At 40.7% G+C, this 17002-nt stretch overlaps 1 protein-coding gene across 5 annotated transcripts in view; it reads right to left on the bottom strand.

Annotated features, from left to right (window-relative positions):
- The window catches only part of ALCAM (activated leukocyte cell adhesion molecule), a 113118-nt gene that overhangs the window by 37050 nt on the left and 59066 nt on the right, over positions 1 to 17002 (bottom strand). Inside the window, exon 1 of one of the 5 annotated variants that reach the window (XM_040056162.2) lies at positions 11478 to 11496. The exons of the other annotated variants lie outside the window; for them this stretch is intronic. The gene's annotated coding sequence lies outside the window, so the exon portion shown is untranslated. Of the gene's footprint in view, positions 1 to 11477; positions 11497 to 17002 lie in introns of those variants that run through there. 5 annotated transcript variants of the gene reach the window in all.

Consider the following 17002-nt stretch of genomic DNA (forward strand, 5'->3'; position numbering starts at 1 on the left):
CCCTCCACTCGGCTCCTTTTCAACTAAAGCACTGGTTATCTTTCTGATTCTGTTACTTAACCAGTCACGAACAGGCTTTAGATGCATTATTCACACTATAAGGACTGGATGCTCTAATTTTCTATACGGTTCACGGAGACTAGCTGTTTCCTGAATGACAAGAGCGGTCATTCCACTAGGTGGTGCTGAGTAAGAGCAATCTTTTAAAATGAAACAAGTTTTTTTTTTTTTTTTTTAAAGAGATCAGATAACTTCAATTTCATGGAAACAGAAGCAATGTTTTATAATATTAAGCTATAAATGGAAGTAAAATTCAAAGCTGGAAGAAATTTTTCCCTTGGCCCTTTCTTGCACTCATCCTCATTCTCATCACCCAGGAGAGGGGCAATGCAACTTTGCCTTTGCAGGCTGATTCCTAATTTTCACTTTTTTTTTGCTACAGCTAAAAATAGCTGTTCTTCTTTGTCCTTTTTTGATTCTCTCCCATGGCAGCAAAATTACAACAGACTTGCAAATATATATTCAATTAGTAAACCGGTTAGGACCTGTGCAAATTCCAGCTAAGCGTCATTTAGTAATTGGAAATCTGTAATGATATTTGGCATAACATGGAAAACCAAAATCTGCTTCTCTGATGCGAGATACTCTTTGGTATTAGGGGAAATACTCTCTGTCATTAGAGAAAAACAAAATGCTGCTCTCTTCTAGACACCCATTAAGCCCCTGCAAAATACACAGGTAGCAGGTATACGCTACTGAAGACTCAACAAACAGCCTCACGAGGGTGAATGAAAATATTTCTGGAGAAAACTACAGCATTTAGAGTAGGTAACTGATGAATGGCCTGATAAAGGGAAAGACTGACCTCTGATTTTAGAGCTCTTTCAGCTGAAAGGTATTTCTTAAATTGGACCAAATGATGACTTGCCATAAAACCTGCCTATACTAAAATCACAGAGTTTTCTATGAATTTCTTAACACAGAACCAGAAAGACACAGGTTTTACTTTGAATACAGAGAAGTAGTCCTTGCAAGACTATAAAAGGTCCTCCTGCAAAATATTCTCATGCCCCTTCTGTAGCAACAGATCTAGCACATTGAAGGAGTGCAAATTTACTGAATAACTGCAAACTTTCAGTGGAGCAGCTGCAGTAATCTCCACAAAATGGCCCTACTAACCTATATATTTAAGAAAAAACCCCAAAAACCAAAAAAAACCCCACTGCAACAGAATTGGAAATTTCTCTCTCTGTTGCTATTAGACATATTTGTAAAATGGTAGGATGAAGAAGAGAAGGAAATTTTTGCTTAATGATATGACAGTGCTTACCATCAACCATCATGTTGTGAGGCCTCTTTACATTATTTCCAGCTCATTCTAAGAAAAGGAAAATGAAAGCAAGATCTACAAATCCATAACAAATTGTTCCATGCCCTAACACGGTGCAGGGTCAATGTCAGGGCCCTCATTTCTCATTAACTCTGCAGGAGGGCGCAAAGGCGACCGCAGGGAATAGCACTGCGTCACCAGACATCATGTCCTGCCTTGCTCTATTTCTGGTGCACCTTTCTGTAGCTAATTAAGAGCTCAGCCAGCTTCCTTATTTGATTTTCAGATGTTGTCTCCTAAAACCGAGCTAGTGCTGTCAATAACGCCACTAATTCAGAGGCAGGATCTTGTCCCATGTACGCCTGGTCTGAACTGCACCCGTATCACTTTCCTTCCATTTCTTTACATATATAAGAGGCTTGAGCAGGCTGAGATTTACTTCATTTCCCTCTCTTTGATCCAGTGCTGAAGAAGCTCTGAGCCAGATGAGACCGGTCCACACAGGTTAGAACATGGGAAGAAAGCGGCAGCTTCAGGAGGCATATGGCTCAGATCCCAGCAGGGCACTGGTAAACTGAGATGACACAGCTATTGATGCTTTCAACTGGAGTACTTTCCATGTCCCCATGGCAGCACTAACTGCAATCTTCTTTGTGAAACACTGCTCTCTCCCTGTGTTTCACAAGGGAAGAACCAAACAGTGATCACATCTTCAAGGGACAAAACAAAAAATCTTGAACAGAGAAGGTGTTGATGTTATTTTAGATCCTCACCAAAAGTATGAGGCAGGTCATATTTTAGACCAATTATTTTTAAATCAACAGGATCATATAGGAAGAATGCATAGAAGGTGAGTTAAAAAAAAAAAAAAAAAAAAAAGAAATTAGGAAGCTGATGTTTCTCCAGGGAATAACAAAAGCTGCAGGAAGTGTGTGGAAAGCAGCCATGTTCGCCACCTCTACCTTCCGTTCACAATACTAAAAAAACTTCTTGTCACAAACACATCTTCTAAGTGCTGTGTCTGAAAGCTGACTAGCACAGGTACTGCCCAAGACTACCCTGCACTGGCTTGCATAGCAGGGCTTACTTCCAGAGCAGTGGAAACCTGGGGAGCCGAACCTCCCTCAGTACCTTGGTGTCCACCGATTTAAATTATTAAATTTAAATTATTACATCTACAAAGATGTCCTGTATTTTCCTTTGCACTTAATTTTTTACTGTTAATCCTTCTGCTCTGGCAGGTTCAGCAATGCTGCTTTTTATTACACTTTCTGGACCCAAGGAGCAAAGTCTCATTACTGGAGAACAGCAGGACATGTTGGCTGCTGTGGCTCTTAGCAGCAATCAGCAGCATGAAGCAGGGGAGGTCAATTAGCAGCTTCTGCAATGGCAGTGTCCGAACTCAAGAGCTATTATGTCTATTTAGCACCTACCTCAGAAACTGCAGTTAACTACTTTGGAAACTCTAACACTCCACGTTTTAAGGCATTAGCCCTCCCATCTTTTTTCCCAGGTAGCCCAGACTAGTCTGTACTAAATATAATCTGGGAGGTTATGAAGCTTTGTCCCATGAAATAAATATTTTATTGTTTGCTATTTTTCTTTCTGTCCTCCACTTCCTAAAGGGATTTCAGCTATATAGGCATACACACAGGTCCTCCTGGGCACCCACTTAGGTACCAGCATAAATGGCTGGTACTGACCTAAATGAATTTTTTAGGCAGTATCAGTGTTTCTCAAAACTATTACATGTTCTTAAGATTGGGAAGGCACCTTTTAGAATTACAGAACCATTTAGGTTGGAAAAGACCCTTTAGATCATTGAGTCCAACTGTAAACCTAATGCTGCCAAGCCCACCACTCAATTATGTCCCTAAGTCTTTTAAAGACCTCCAGGGATGGTGACTCAATCACTTTCCTGGGCAGCCTGTTACAAGGCATGACAGTCCTTTTGCTTAAGATATTTTTCCTAACAGCCAATCTAAATGTCCCCTGCTGCAACTTAAGGCCATTTCTTGACTCCCATCTCACTCGAATCTCCTTTTAGGTAGCTATAGAGAGTGATAAGCCTCCTAGTTTCCTAGCTGACTAAACAGCTCAGCTCCCTCAGCCACTCATCACAGGACTCATTCTCTACACCCTTCACCATCCCAGTCTCTCCTCCTTGAACACGCATTTACTAAAAGTAATTTGTTTGTGTTTTTTAAAGACAAATCAGTATATGAATGACAGCTGTTGGTACAATACAAAAATGTATTAGAAAAAACTCTCCTGCTTTGGATGTGACAAGTCTTGACAATATGTGTTTACTGTCCCAACTGTTGATACTTGATAATGCCTTAAAGCAGGTTTTAACACAAAAAAGTATTTTTCATTTAACCAAAAGCACTCTTTGGAGGAAAAAAAAAAAAAAAAATTAGGAGAGTTTACAAAATCACAGACTGATTGAGGTTGGAAAAGACATATGTAGGCAACTGGTCCAAGCATCCTGCTCAAGCAGGATAATCTACAGCTCTGATCTACAGTTGTCGAGGTCCCCATCCAGATGGCTTTTGATCAAGGAAGAAGACACTACAGCCTCTCTGGGCAACCTGTGCCAGTGCTCAGTCACCCTCACAGGAAAAAAGTGTTTCCTGATGTTCACAGTCACAACCTGTGCTTCAGATTCTGCCCACTGTATCTTGTCTTGTCACTGGGCATCACCGAGAAGATCCTGTCTTCCTTTTCTTTGTACCTTCCCTTCAGGTATTTGTACACACTGGAGAGATTCCCTCTGAGCCTTCCCCTCTCCAGGCTGAGCAGTCCCAGCTCTCTCAGCTTTTTCCTATAGGGGAGGTGGCCCAGTGGCCCTTCCCTGGACTCCCTCCAGTATGCCCACGTCTCACACTGGAGGGCTCAGAAAGAGACATCCTGCTCCAGGTGTGGCCCCACCAGCACTGGGCAGACGGGAAGGATCATCTCCCACAGCCTGCTTGCAGTACTTTCCCTAAGCCAGCTCAGACTCTCATCAGCCATCTTCCTGCAAAGACACATCACTGACTCCTCTTCAGCTCTGTGTCTGCCAAATGATCTTCTCTCCAGAGCTGCTTTCCATGCTGCACGGACTCCTCAGGTAGGGCCCAACTTTTAACTACTCCTTCTCCCCCTCTTTTCATTGCTTGGCAAAGTTGCTTTTTTCAGTAAGTCATTTGTAGGCTTTCAAGATTTTCACAATAGCAGAAGAAGACCGTATGCAGCAAACACGTCTCGCACCTTTTATTTTGCCACCTGTGCCTGATAAAATCGGCTGAAAAACACAACAAAACCTATATCGATATAATGGGCCTTTAAAAGATCTTTTTTTGCTGAGCCACAACAGCCAGGGAGTCAAACATCACACAGCCTTGAGTCTGCACATCTCTACAACAGTGGTCCAGCTGCCGTTTTCTCAACAAGCTCGTCCTTGTCACCCAGCTTGCTCTACTGAGAACAAGCCTCTCACATGAGCTACAACAGGCAGCCTGTGCACAGCTCACACAGTGCTCATTAATTTTCTGACATGGCACAGAAAACACTTCAGGATGTCAAAATACTGGTTAAAGCAAGCAAAAAAAAAAAAAAAAAAAGGTCTTATGTTATCAAAACTCGCTCATAAGACATCCCTTATTTCAGCCAGGTGGGTATGATCATTTGTATGCTGGGCATGAAAACAGGGAAGCAGGCCAAACACTTCCAAGAAAATTCGAACAGTGATTGTCCTCACCACACAAATATGATTAAGAACAAAGGTGTTTATCGATATGTTATCTGATACAGGTTATATAAACAGTATATTGCTTCTTATCTCTAGCTGTTTAACGAGTGAGACAAATACACACAAGACCAACTAGGTCATCAAAAAGACCATTAGGTACAAAAAATCATCAAAAGTATCCAAGAGGGAAACTAATTGTAGATAAACATATACATCAGTATTTAATGCACCAAACACTTTCAAAACTGCATAAAAAAACTTGCTAAAGGGTTTCTCATACTTTATCACAGTATTCCTTCCTAATATTAGATCCCAGGCAATTTTAACACCAAAGGAAAAAAAAAAAGAAAAAAAATCCTTCAACATCTTATAAGCACTGATGGAACTGACAGCAATTACCCTCCAGAAAACACACTGCTAACTTGAGCTCTTCGAAGATGTGAAGTAACTTGCACATTTGGGACTGTCTGTGGTTTGTTTTGGGTTTTTTAGTGAGGGGGAGGTGGGGGCAGGGAGAAGATCCAGCTAAAAATGTGGTTGTGACTCTGGAAGATGTTGAGATGCTTTTGACAAGCTTATCAGATAAACACTTACTTAATTCCAATGACACAAGTACCCAAACCCACACATACAGGAGCACTTATGTAATTAACACTGATTTTGGCAAGTACTCAAGCAGGCTAGAGAAATGGGGCTTGGCACCCAACAGCATTAAGGCACTGGACAGTAAACATCAGGAAACAGGCAGGGTATTTAAAGCTAAAGAGATACTGAAAGCATCAGAGAGTAGGCATTATATGCTAACAGGATCCAGCTATCATTACCCTACACAAGTATTAAGTGTGTTTAAATCACAGTTTTTCTTCATGAATGAGGAAAAAATCCTGAAGAAAACATGTCAGCCCTTCAAAAGTCATCTATCTTATGAATACTACCAATTATGCTTTTCCAATACCATAGAAAACAAGTGTTTTCCTTATCAGTACAAAGAAAAGAGCTATAACTAGAAACTAGCTGAGATAAGGCTGACCAAGGCTACACGGGCTCTATCACCTAAATCAACGAAGATGTCCTCAGCCCAGTCCTTCAAGAGGACTCAGGTCAATGCATGCTTCTCACTGCCTCTTTCCTCTACAGCTCATCCAGTCTTGATTGGCAGAATGGACAGTTTTCCTACACATGCATATAGTTTGGCTTTCTGTGGAACCTTAAGTGTGAGCTCCAGGCTGAGCCTCCATGAGTTTAGGTCCAAAATCTCACAGAGCTCCTCAACCAGCATTTTCAAAGTCCTAAATGATGACCAAACGGAGCTCTGCTTGCTGTGTGCCTATCCACAAACCAGACTACTCAACTGTTGCTTATTTCACAGAGGGCTACTTCTGTTCCAAGATCTCAAAATATCCAGCTGTTTCAGTATTTTGGTCATTATTTTTCCCACTTCCTGAACCAGAAAACAGCTTTCAATCTCTATGCTCCTTTTCTGTATGACTTGCATATATAGCCTGATTTGAAACTACTTCAGCAGAAGCTTTTGGAAAAATTTCTCTGCAAGGTAGAGGTCTGAGGAAGTTACGTCCTTCCAAGACCAGATGGTTTTCTCGTGAATACCACACTGCATCGTTTACAAGGATTATAATCACTGCAAGCTTTACCCTAGGGAGGTCCACACAGAGTATTTCTCTGAACATCTTCTATCATCATCATCATCATTGCTAAAGTACTATGCTGGAGAACATACAGGAAAAAAGCTTTTCATTTTGAATGTACCCAAACACCTAGATTGCATCTAAATAACGATGACTAATAATCTTTTGTCAGCTTAGTAACTTCAAATATTATATATAAAGCAATAACCATGACATTTTCCAGATCATAATCACCAAAAGTTTCTAGAATTTTTGATAGGTATGCAAAAGAAATCTGCACATAGTCATACTCCTTTAAAACTTGAATGGCCATCATTAAATGCATTATCATTGTCATTTAAAGTAAAACAGATACTGCTTTCAAGTCAGCAAAGCTTTCAAATGACATAAAAGAGCTGTTCCTAGCATTACCCTGTGCAAAGCTGGAGACTAAATGAGCAGTTCAAAGCTCAGTAACTGATGCAAAATGCCACTGCAAAATGAACTACTTGTGTCAGCACATCAACCTTCCTACCTCAGCCTCGCTCCAATGCCCTGCTCCATGAAGACAAAGGAAACTGCTAAGTCCAACAGCTCTGAAATGGAACCAGAAAAGCTCCACTTTTTAATCCACTCCCTTTTAAGTCAGGAAGGCTACAAAATCTGATAAAGAACTGCAAGGAAAACCCATGAAAGCCACTAGTGCCTTTGTAGCACATGGGCTTTGTCATAGCAAGATTTTCCTTCCAAAGGGAAAGACCTAAGCTTCTTTTCCCAAACCACCACACCAAAACATCACCTGTGATTTCAGTGGCCTGCTAATCACACTATTTTATGGAAGCCCTAGCTTTTGGCTCAGAATTATCTGTTTCTGGATTCAGTGCTAATCATAAACCAGTCATATTTGCGGATTTAAATTTTCAAGTCCTTTGAGTAAATCTTACAGGTTTAAAAGCAGCTACATATATAGCAATGTTGCTGTAAATCGAAAAAAAAAGCAGAGTAATTCCAAGCAAATATTTACAGATTAGACTTAAGGGACAGAGAACTACGTACTTGAAAATGCTTGAACTGGTATAACAATAACAAGGACAGCATCTCCACAAGATTCAGATGGAACCGCATCAGAACACATGGCCAACATTGGCAAACTGTGGTCAGCACCAGAAAACCCAGCCATGACTTTTATGAGCACCATAGAGTAGGAAAAAAGTTCTTTCCCACAGCTGATGCTGCAGCTGAAAGACCATGCTTAATGATTTACTTTTGTGCAATTTTTTACAAAGCACTGCTTAGGACAGTTCTCATAATTCAGAGGAAGAGACAAAACAGCTAACGTATCTTCTTAACAAATATTTCTGTTCGAGATGTAGCCATGACTAAAGGAACCACGATATTTATTTTTTTTTTAACACACTAAAAATTTGAGAATAGTTTATTAAAATAGTTACCAACATATGGTGTGATTTTTTACAAGTGGTGAGGCACATCTGCCAGGGAAGTGAGCTATAGCTTACTAAAGTCTGATGATACAAGCTATCTGCCAGGAGATGAGAAGCAAATGTGACTCAGAGAACGGTTTCTGAGTCAATATTGCAAAGAATTTTTACTTTAAAGGGTATATCTAATTAGGCAAAATGGGATAGACAAAGCCTTTGTGGCTTGGTGAAACTTCTCACTGTTTCTGAGGTTAGCCCCTGGCTGCTCCTGAAGCATACTTCTGATATGCTTCTCACCAGCACTTCTTAAGCACTTCTCCGTTTGTTAAAACTACTCAAATTGGTTTTTATTTTCTCATTATGCTAGTCAGCAATGCTGGTGTGTATCCAGTAACTTGAAGTGACTTAGAAGTTTCTACTAAGTCCAATAAATTGAAAACAGTTACTTAAAAATCCCCATTATATTCTTCCATTAATCCCTTTTTCCCCATTAAAAAAGTCAATAGATAGCATACTAAAAAAAGATCTTGTACCTCGTTTCTTCATGACTTGATATTGACAGTATAGAGTATACTGAATTTCTTGCTAGTGAAAGCTTAGTTAACAATTTATATTTAAAAAAATACGAACTTGTGAAAACATGTATATATTTTGTATACTTATTTAAGCTTGAATAAGTCTCAGGAGCAAAATCAAAGTACAATAAAGCAAATAATATTGCAAAGTATGAGGGAAGAAAAATATCACACATCACTCTGGTTAAAAGTAAATAAATGCAAAAGATTAAAAATTAGGGGAAAAAAAGGCAAATAACACAAAACATTAGAAAAAAAGTGATGTAGTTAAATTACTGACACCAGAGAACTCCCACGCAAAAAATACTCAACAGCAAACAACTTTCCTCCTCTTCCAACCACTTTCCTCCTGTGAGTTGTGTCCTTTCTGCTCACAGTCAGAAGGAACAAGCACTTCCCTGCCACCTGTCTAAAGTCTCCCCAAGTTGAAAATTAGTGCCTGACAGGTTCCAGCAATGTAATTTTTTTAAAAAAGGGCCTGTTGCCCCTCTACTTCAAATCATGATCTGCTCTGTCAAGGAATCCTAAAACACAGGAAAAGGCCAGCTCTCTCCTATCGACTGTCCAATCAGCACGTGTATTTTCTTCATTATCGGCACATCCACTTGAGCCTTTGTTTACTCGTGCAAAACTGTCTAAGGTATCCCCAGCTTCTGCCACAGGCTTGCTATCTGCTGTCCATATTCACCTCTGCAACAGTGTTTCCAGCAAGCAGAGAAGACCCCGTGGGGAGAAGCCATCATTTCTTGTTTCTCTTTTTCAGCGGTCTGAAAAACTTGCAAAAAGAGTCAGCTGCATTCCTGTAATAACCCCATACACTCCAATAAATAAGAAATTTGGTGAATGTAAGTTTGATAGGTGACTCACAGAAGGGCACAAGGCACTGACACTCTGCCAAGATGGGCATCCAAAATTGCACATCCAGTACCGTGCGTCGCAGAAAAGTGTTCTTCCTCCTTGACCTTCATCAAGGCTGTAGGGTCCACCACTAATTAACAATGTCTTGCCACGCTTGCCTTACTGCAGTCACACTTACCAGCCCTGCTGCTTGCTGGCTTTAGTTGTTCCCAAAGAAATCAGCTAGGCTTCAATGATAGAGCAAATAATAATCTGTGACTGTAATGTGTATAATGTGTACAGAATAATTTTTTCAATGAATGAGCTTCATTTACTTGTGGTGAAAAACATGCGCTAATCGCCTCAAAACAAAACAAAACCACAACCAACCAACCAACGAGGCCAAAGCCTTACAGAAGATACAACTTCAGAGAGGCCAGATGAAGGGCAAAATTATCCTTCTATGACACTGAATGGGTGAAAAAAGCTGTAAATGCTCTGGAGAGAACCCTCTGGACAGACAGAGGGTTCTCTCCAAACAGCTGACAGCAGGCTTTTGGCTGCTCTTCTTTCTAGCTGCTTTCCCTACTAAAAAGGAAGAGGATGGAGCAAAGGCAGATGAGATGAATGCAGCCTCACCAAATTATCCAGAGGTCTGTGTTACCTGGAAACGAGACCTATCATTCCACTGACAGCACAACAACATAGGTGTGGAAGGGGAAAAGCTCATTAAAAGTATAATGCTAAAAATCCTTATGGTTTATACTAAAACAAGTGACTGAGAGCTCATCTGTGGCTCTCTTTAAATTTAATGGCCTCTCACAGAGAGGGTTTTTTTAAATTTCACGGATGCCTGTAGCCAGCCTTGGCACTGGCAACAGCCTCCTGCCTTAGGAGGATGAGCTGAAGCAGACGCGCACTTTCACCGATGGTAGAAATCAACACCACGTTAATTTCTGAAAGTTTGTCTTTGCCTGCCTTTCTAAACCAATACACCGAAAACTCAAGGGTATGCCAAGAGCAAAAACTGCAAGCAATATATATAAAAATATATATAAAAACAAAGGTAATACAGACTCATATTCAGTGGTGAAAAGTGGATATGGACGTATTTAAGGCTGGTGTGACTTCAGTGCCCATCACGTCGACTTGTGGATATTACTGACATGTGTGAAGGGAGGAAATGCTGCCAAGTATCATGTTCTGCTTCCACCTCATATGAATTTATATTTCTATGTGTATATACAAACTAGCATCTGATGTGCTGTCTATCACTTTTCTGCTTGCCATGCATTGGTTTTGTCTTTACAAAAAGTCCCCCAAACTATTGCCTAATATAATGCTGCATACAGAAAACAATCCTGGAGAGGAGCACAAAAACAGCAGCTCAAATCTGGTGGATGCAGTCACAGCTTACAGTGATTTTTCAATGTAATATAACATTGGAACATATAGAATTATTGAAGAAATTGCTCTAAGTCTCAGCTGCCCTCTGGAGAAAACCATCAAAGGTTAGAAAAGGCAAAGCATGATTCCTATTATTGCTTTAAGTTAATATACGAGTTACTTTCTGTATTTTTAATATGTAGTCATTGCCTTCTGCAAATGCAGCGCTGCTAAAAACTTTAAAAGCAGCAGGATACATTGCAAGGCTTGTATGTAGGCCCCAGACAGGAGTTATTCTCAGTGTGTGAAAACAGAAGCCATAAAGAAGTTTAATCTTTCAAATATTTATGCACATATTTGCCCTCAAGAACAAGTAGTGCCACAGCATGAGGATGAAGGCATCAGCATAACTACTAGAAAACTGTTGTGTTGACTAGGCTTCCCCCCATTATCATAAATTTTGTGGTGGCATCGTGAAAGTCCAGGGCCCCATTTGGAAGATAAAACAGAGACAAGGTCAAATGATTTCTCAGGGATCCAGCCCAGACCAACCTGATGTAGAGCACTTTAGGACCCCAATGGAGTCACTGCTGCTTCCAGAGAACAATCCCAGCTCAATGGAACCCCCCAGCTCCAGGGTTTTGCCTATGCCTATGCCACCATAAAACCTGCAGGAAGAGAGAAACTTTGACTGCCTGGGTTAATCACTAAGCTGCCTTTAGTCAAATATGTTTTCTGCACACAAGTCACATCAACACAGTCCTGAACAGCAGTATCCAAAATGATAGCAACTGCACAGGCTCTGGTGCTTGTAATTTCAGATTTTGATCTGAATGGCCAAGTAACAACAATTACTGCAGAGCAGCCCACCTCAGATGCACGGCTTCCAGTGCACAGTGGCTACACTTACGCTGTCACCGAAGCTCTCTGTAAACACCAGTCTTGGTGTGAAAGTCACTGCTTCCTCTATACACCTGTCAGAAACCCTGCAGAGAAGGCAGCCGTGGTTTAGTCAGCATGACAGCTGCTACAGCGCATCACGCTCCTGTAAACTGCCTTAATGCCCAGCTGCACTTTTAAGGTACATTTGAACATCTTGCTTTTACCTACACATTTGGGCCATAATTACCAATTTCCCTATCTAGCTACTGCTGCTCGTGTCACCACTTGGCCCTGAGCAGGAACATAAAGGAGAGGTCTCCTGCGTTGTTATTTTGATTTGTGGCAGGAGCTTTTTACCTGTACAGTGCCAGTTATCCATTTTTTGACACTAATTATGTACTCAGAGAATGATCATTTTGCAGCCACTGAAGACAAGGTTCTTGCTTGGTAGGTCACACATGGGCAAAGCACACAAGCTACTGCAATGCTGAAGCAGATCCCATCCTGAAGAGCAGAGCCTCCATGAGCACTCATTTGTGAGAGGTACCTTACTCCTCTCCTGAGAGCACGCTCATGCTTCCTGCACAGAAACACCATTCACACGGGGTCTGCTTCAGCTCTTGCTCAGTTGAAAGCATCCCTGTGCCAGTCAGTCAGACAGCAAGCTGTCCTGCTGCGCTGTGGTGATAAAGCCATCATGCCTGAGGGGACTCCCAAAATACCCACTACCTACAGCCCCTCCAAGCCACCACTCTGTACCAAGAGAACCATAACCATGCTGGGAACCTGGCAGAGAACATTCCTGGTAGGCAAAAACAATCCTACAGTTACTCCAAGCCATCTCTGACCATCTGGAGGGGTGCTAGGATGGCTCAGTGGGTCAAAGAATCTGACTCCCCCCAAAAAATTTGCTCTGTCTTTTGTGAGGACGCAGAACATCTTTAATCATCTGCAGCTTCTGTAAAAACATGCACTAATGCACTGATTAGCATAAATATTCTAAAAAATACTCCTATACATAATAATTCTAAAGACAATCTGAAAACTAATTAATAGTTCTGTAATCCTTTTGTTTTGTTTTTTTTTTTTCCCCTCCTCTCTCTGGAGCACCATCTGGTGCCCTTCCTAAAATACCAAGGCTAAAGAATTATTTATGTGAGCTTTGACCAGGTCTGAACAGCTCACAGAATGATGTATGTTTTTAACGCCCTGATACTGACAACAAGCCTTTTTTCCCTAAATTAATGGGAAAAAAAGTGTCTCACAGTGAAGATAAAAGTGACTTTGTGAAGTTTTATTCTTTAGAAGCTGCCTTTTGTAACAGATGAGGGTCTTTGCAGAAATGTCAGTGTCAGCTTGTCTGACCAAAGGGAGGGATGCCATGGCACATGTGGTGCAGGTTATGTGTGCACAGTGAAAAACAACCAACCTACCCCAAACCAGCCCCCACCACATACACACAAAAGCCTAGATCAACCCATGCCACCCTCCAGCAAAAGAGTAGCTGCCTTTAGCTTCTCACAGGTACAAACAGCTTCTTAGGCTGATTAGTTTAACTTTTTTAAATATATTTTTCTTTTTCATAAATGCATTTGATATGCAAATTCACACTGAAAACCAGATGCTCACAGCCCAAACCAAACCACAGAACTACAGAATGGCTTGGGATGGAAGGGACCCTCAAGACCTTCAGGTTCCAACCCCCATGCCATGGGCAGGGTGACCTTCCCCCAGGCCAGGTAGCTCAAAGCCCTGTCTGGCCTGGCTTTGAACACTTCCAGGGATGGGGCAAAGAAGAGTGAAAGGCTGGGTTTGAGACCCAATACAGGTGTTGGGTGTACCAGACCCCATGGAGCAGGGCTGCAGCGCACCTTCTGCTCACCAGCTGGTCCCCAGGCATTCCCCCTCCTGGAAAGCACCGTGGGGACCTTTGAACAGGTACCCACAGCTTTTGCACCAAAGGGCTGCCAACCTGGACCTTTGGAAACAGGGCTCAAAAAGCACCTGTTAAAAAGAAGTCAACTAGAAAACCTAAACTCTCCATTTTCAGATCTTGGTACTCACCAGCAAATCTCAAAGCACTTACTCCTGGACATAAGTGCTTTTATCCTTGTTTTAAAACAGCACAGAAAATGTCCCAGACATGCAGTGCCTTGAACACCACGGTGTGGAGGGCTGGCAGCTGTGGCAGAGCTGGGATGGGGAGAAACAGTGACAAACAGTTGGCACAAACTTTACACTAGGTGACAGACCACCAGGCTGCAGAGTTGTGTTTCATTTTATACCCTTGGCATTATCCTGAAGTACTGTTTAGTAAGCATCATGCCTCTGCTTTGAGGATGAAATACCAGAAAGTCTCTAGGAGTAGCTTCACACCTGAACCTGCCTTCTGTGCACCAATAGCTGCTGCAAGAATTATTTTTCCTCTCTAGACAGTCCATATAAGTACCTGAAACTGGATCCTACAGTATTGAAATGAGTCCAACATAAGATAAATATCCATCATAGCCACTTTAAAAGGCCCCTCAATATATTAAGTGCTCTAAAATCAAAACAAGGCACCTTAAATCAAGCTGAATGCATCTGAATAGGTTTTCATTATCTAGATTTATCTTAGGTACATGTCATTTCTTTCTCATTAAAATGCAATATAAATTGTATGCATAAAAATATTAAAACATATTTTCTTCTCAAAATGACTAAAATGTGATAAAAGCCCACACAGTACTTTCTTGCCTTGATGTTTGCAAGAGAATACCATATGGCTTGTCTGAATCCCGCAACGAGTTTTCCTGAATTCAAAACTAATTTGATTTGGCAGCTTCTTCTTTAGAAAAATGTAAATTCCCATAACATGTTTTAAATTATATTCTAGCTAACAAAACATTACTTCCTTGTTCTAAGTACGAGCAAGATTTTACACATTTTTCTCTTTCATTATAAAGGTAAATTCTTCAGCTTTCAGAACTGGCAGTGGAATTTTTTCTAAACAATCTCCTCTGCACATCACCAATAAAGTAATATTTCATAGTTGTCTCCAAGCCTCCTCTGTATCTCAACATACTAGGGCACTCCAAAGATCCAGAGTGTATGGTAATCCTTTTCTTAAACAATTGTGCGGTCTAAGAAAGAAAATCAAAGGAGAAGAGCCTTATTGAAACCCATTTTCTCCTGTGAAGAAGAAGGTGCAGCACAAAGTTCTCATGACTGGCAAAGGAAAGGCAGGCAGTGTTTGACAGGCAGAATACTCAGGGTTGGTCTTCCAAGGCTGTGCTACAGAAGACCATCCTTCCTATGACTTGTCTTCCAGAACTACCAAAGTAAGTAAATCAACAGCTAAGGGCTTTTCTGAAGAGATCTGCTTATAGGACATGCAGCGTAGTAGTCTGGTTTTGTCCTGGATTTCATATCAGGATGAAATCCCTTCTTTATTTTTCAGGATTGATGCAATAGCTACAAGCAGAAATTGCTATTTAGTTACACTTCAGAGTACAAAGTAATTTATCACAGGTTGCTTCTGCGGGCCTAAAGAACCCTGGGCTACAGGTTTTAGTACGATAAACCTTCCTTACAGCTGTGTTACAGGCTTTTTTTACAGCAAAGGAAAATGAAGCTTGTGTGACTGTTGCTCACAGGTACAGGTACACAGCAAGACAATAAGTTAAGAAGCTGACAATTTCCACCCAAGTTTCACAGGAATGTAATAAGAACTTCACATCAGAAGTGTCATGAAGACCGGGAAGAGGGGAAAATCAATCAATCAATAAATAAAAGACTGTGGTCAGCTGAGAAGAAGACTGCAAAACAAGCTTAAACTGACAGGTTACCAGATCATCCACCCTGTGGAGAAGTTTGCACAGGGGAGACAAACTCCCACAGGATCTTCCACCAACTTTGTTTGTGGACACACTGATGGGCATGAAGCCATGGGAAAAACAGCCATTACTAGGTCTTGTACCCCTAATTTCCTTTATATTCAGTCATTTCTGTGGTTGAGGGTCACTTGCACCAGGCTGAAGAGACAAGGCTCTGCGGGAGGCAGGCACCTGGCAACATCAGTCCCAGAATAATGGAGAGATGGCAGGAGGACACAAGTGAGCATCAGCCCCTTTCCTGCTCTCTGAACAAGTCATCAGCCCAAATGATCCTTAACAAGGTGAGCTGTGGTTGTAAGCCTGGTTTTCTATCTCCAGCCATTAAAGGATAGAGGTATACTGTTCTAGGAGTGATCTCACTTCATTAAAACTATTATTTGAAAAGCAGAAAAACAAAGAGGAAAAAAAAGTCTTCATCCCTCAAAACCAAAATGCAGGCAATTCAGAGGGTGCAGCAGATTTTCTCTATCAAAGCACAGGCCTAACTAATCTTACAGAAGCAATTCTAATTAGGCAGGAAATGAAGAACAGTTCATTTCAGACAGGCTGAAAGAACAGTGGATTGATTTAAATCAAATCACTGATTTTAATCACGGATTTAAATCAACCAAGCAGGACACCTTGATTTAGCTCATCAACTTTAATCTTGTACTTTTTACTTTTTTCCTAATGAAAGTTCATTCATTTTGTTAAGATAATGTGGGGAATTGTGAAAAGAACACACTTCATGTTAAAATGGCTTAAAATCTTTATTCTCACTTAACATTAATGACTTGTGAAATCAAAGCTTGAGCTGACTATTTTTTTAACAGTTAAAAAGCATAGCTTTTCAAATTCATTCACTTTTTAAAGCTCATAAAACAATAAAAAATTATTTTGGAGATTGTAATAAATCTAAGTCTTAATAAATGTAAAGATTTCTGCTTAGGTATCTTCTAAAACTGAGTAAAACAACTCCAGTTCGAGATACCACAGACTTTCATCCATTTCTGTGAAAGTACATTAGAGCCCACTAGAAGAGAACACATTATGTAATTTAGGTACACCTATTGAAAGTATAAAACCTGACATTGCGCAACATTCTCTTAAAAAAAAAGAAAAAAAGCTGTCAAGATACTTTTGCAACTGTGTTAATACAAAAAATATGACGAAAACGGTGCTGAGATCACAGTCACGATGAACTGTTCAGAGTACTTTGAGTATGAGATAGAAATCCTGATTAAATGCTATGCTAGGGAAAAAGAAAAAAAAAAAAAGCTTCATAATTTATGGGGGAAAAAATTCTGAAGCGAGTGTAAGCAAAAAAGGAAGAGGACACGT

The sequence above is a fragment of the Hirundo rustica genome, chromosome 2 (assembly GCF_015227805.2).
Source record: "Hirundo rustica isolate bHirRus1 chromosome 2, bHirRus1.pri.v3, whole genome shotgun sequence".
Taxonomy (NCBI): Eukaryota; Metazoa; Chordata; class Aves; order Passeriformes; family Hirundinidae; genus Hirundo; species Hirundo rustica.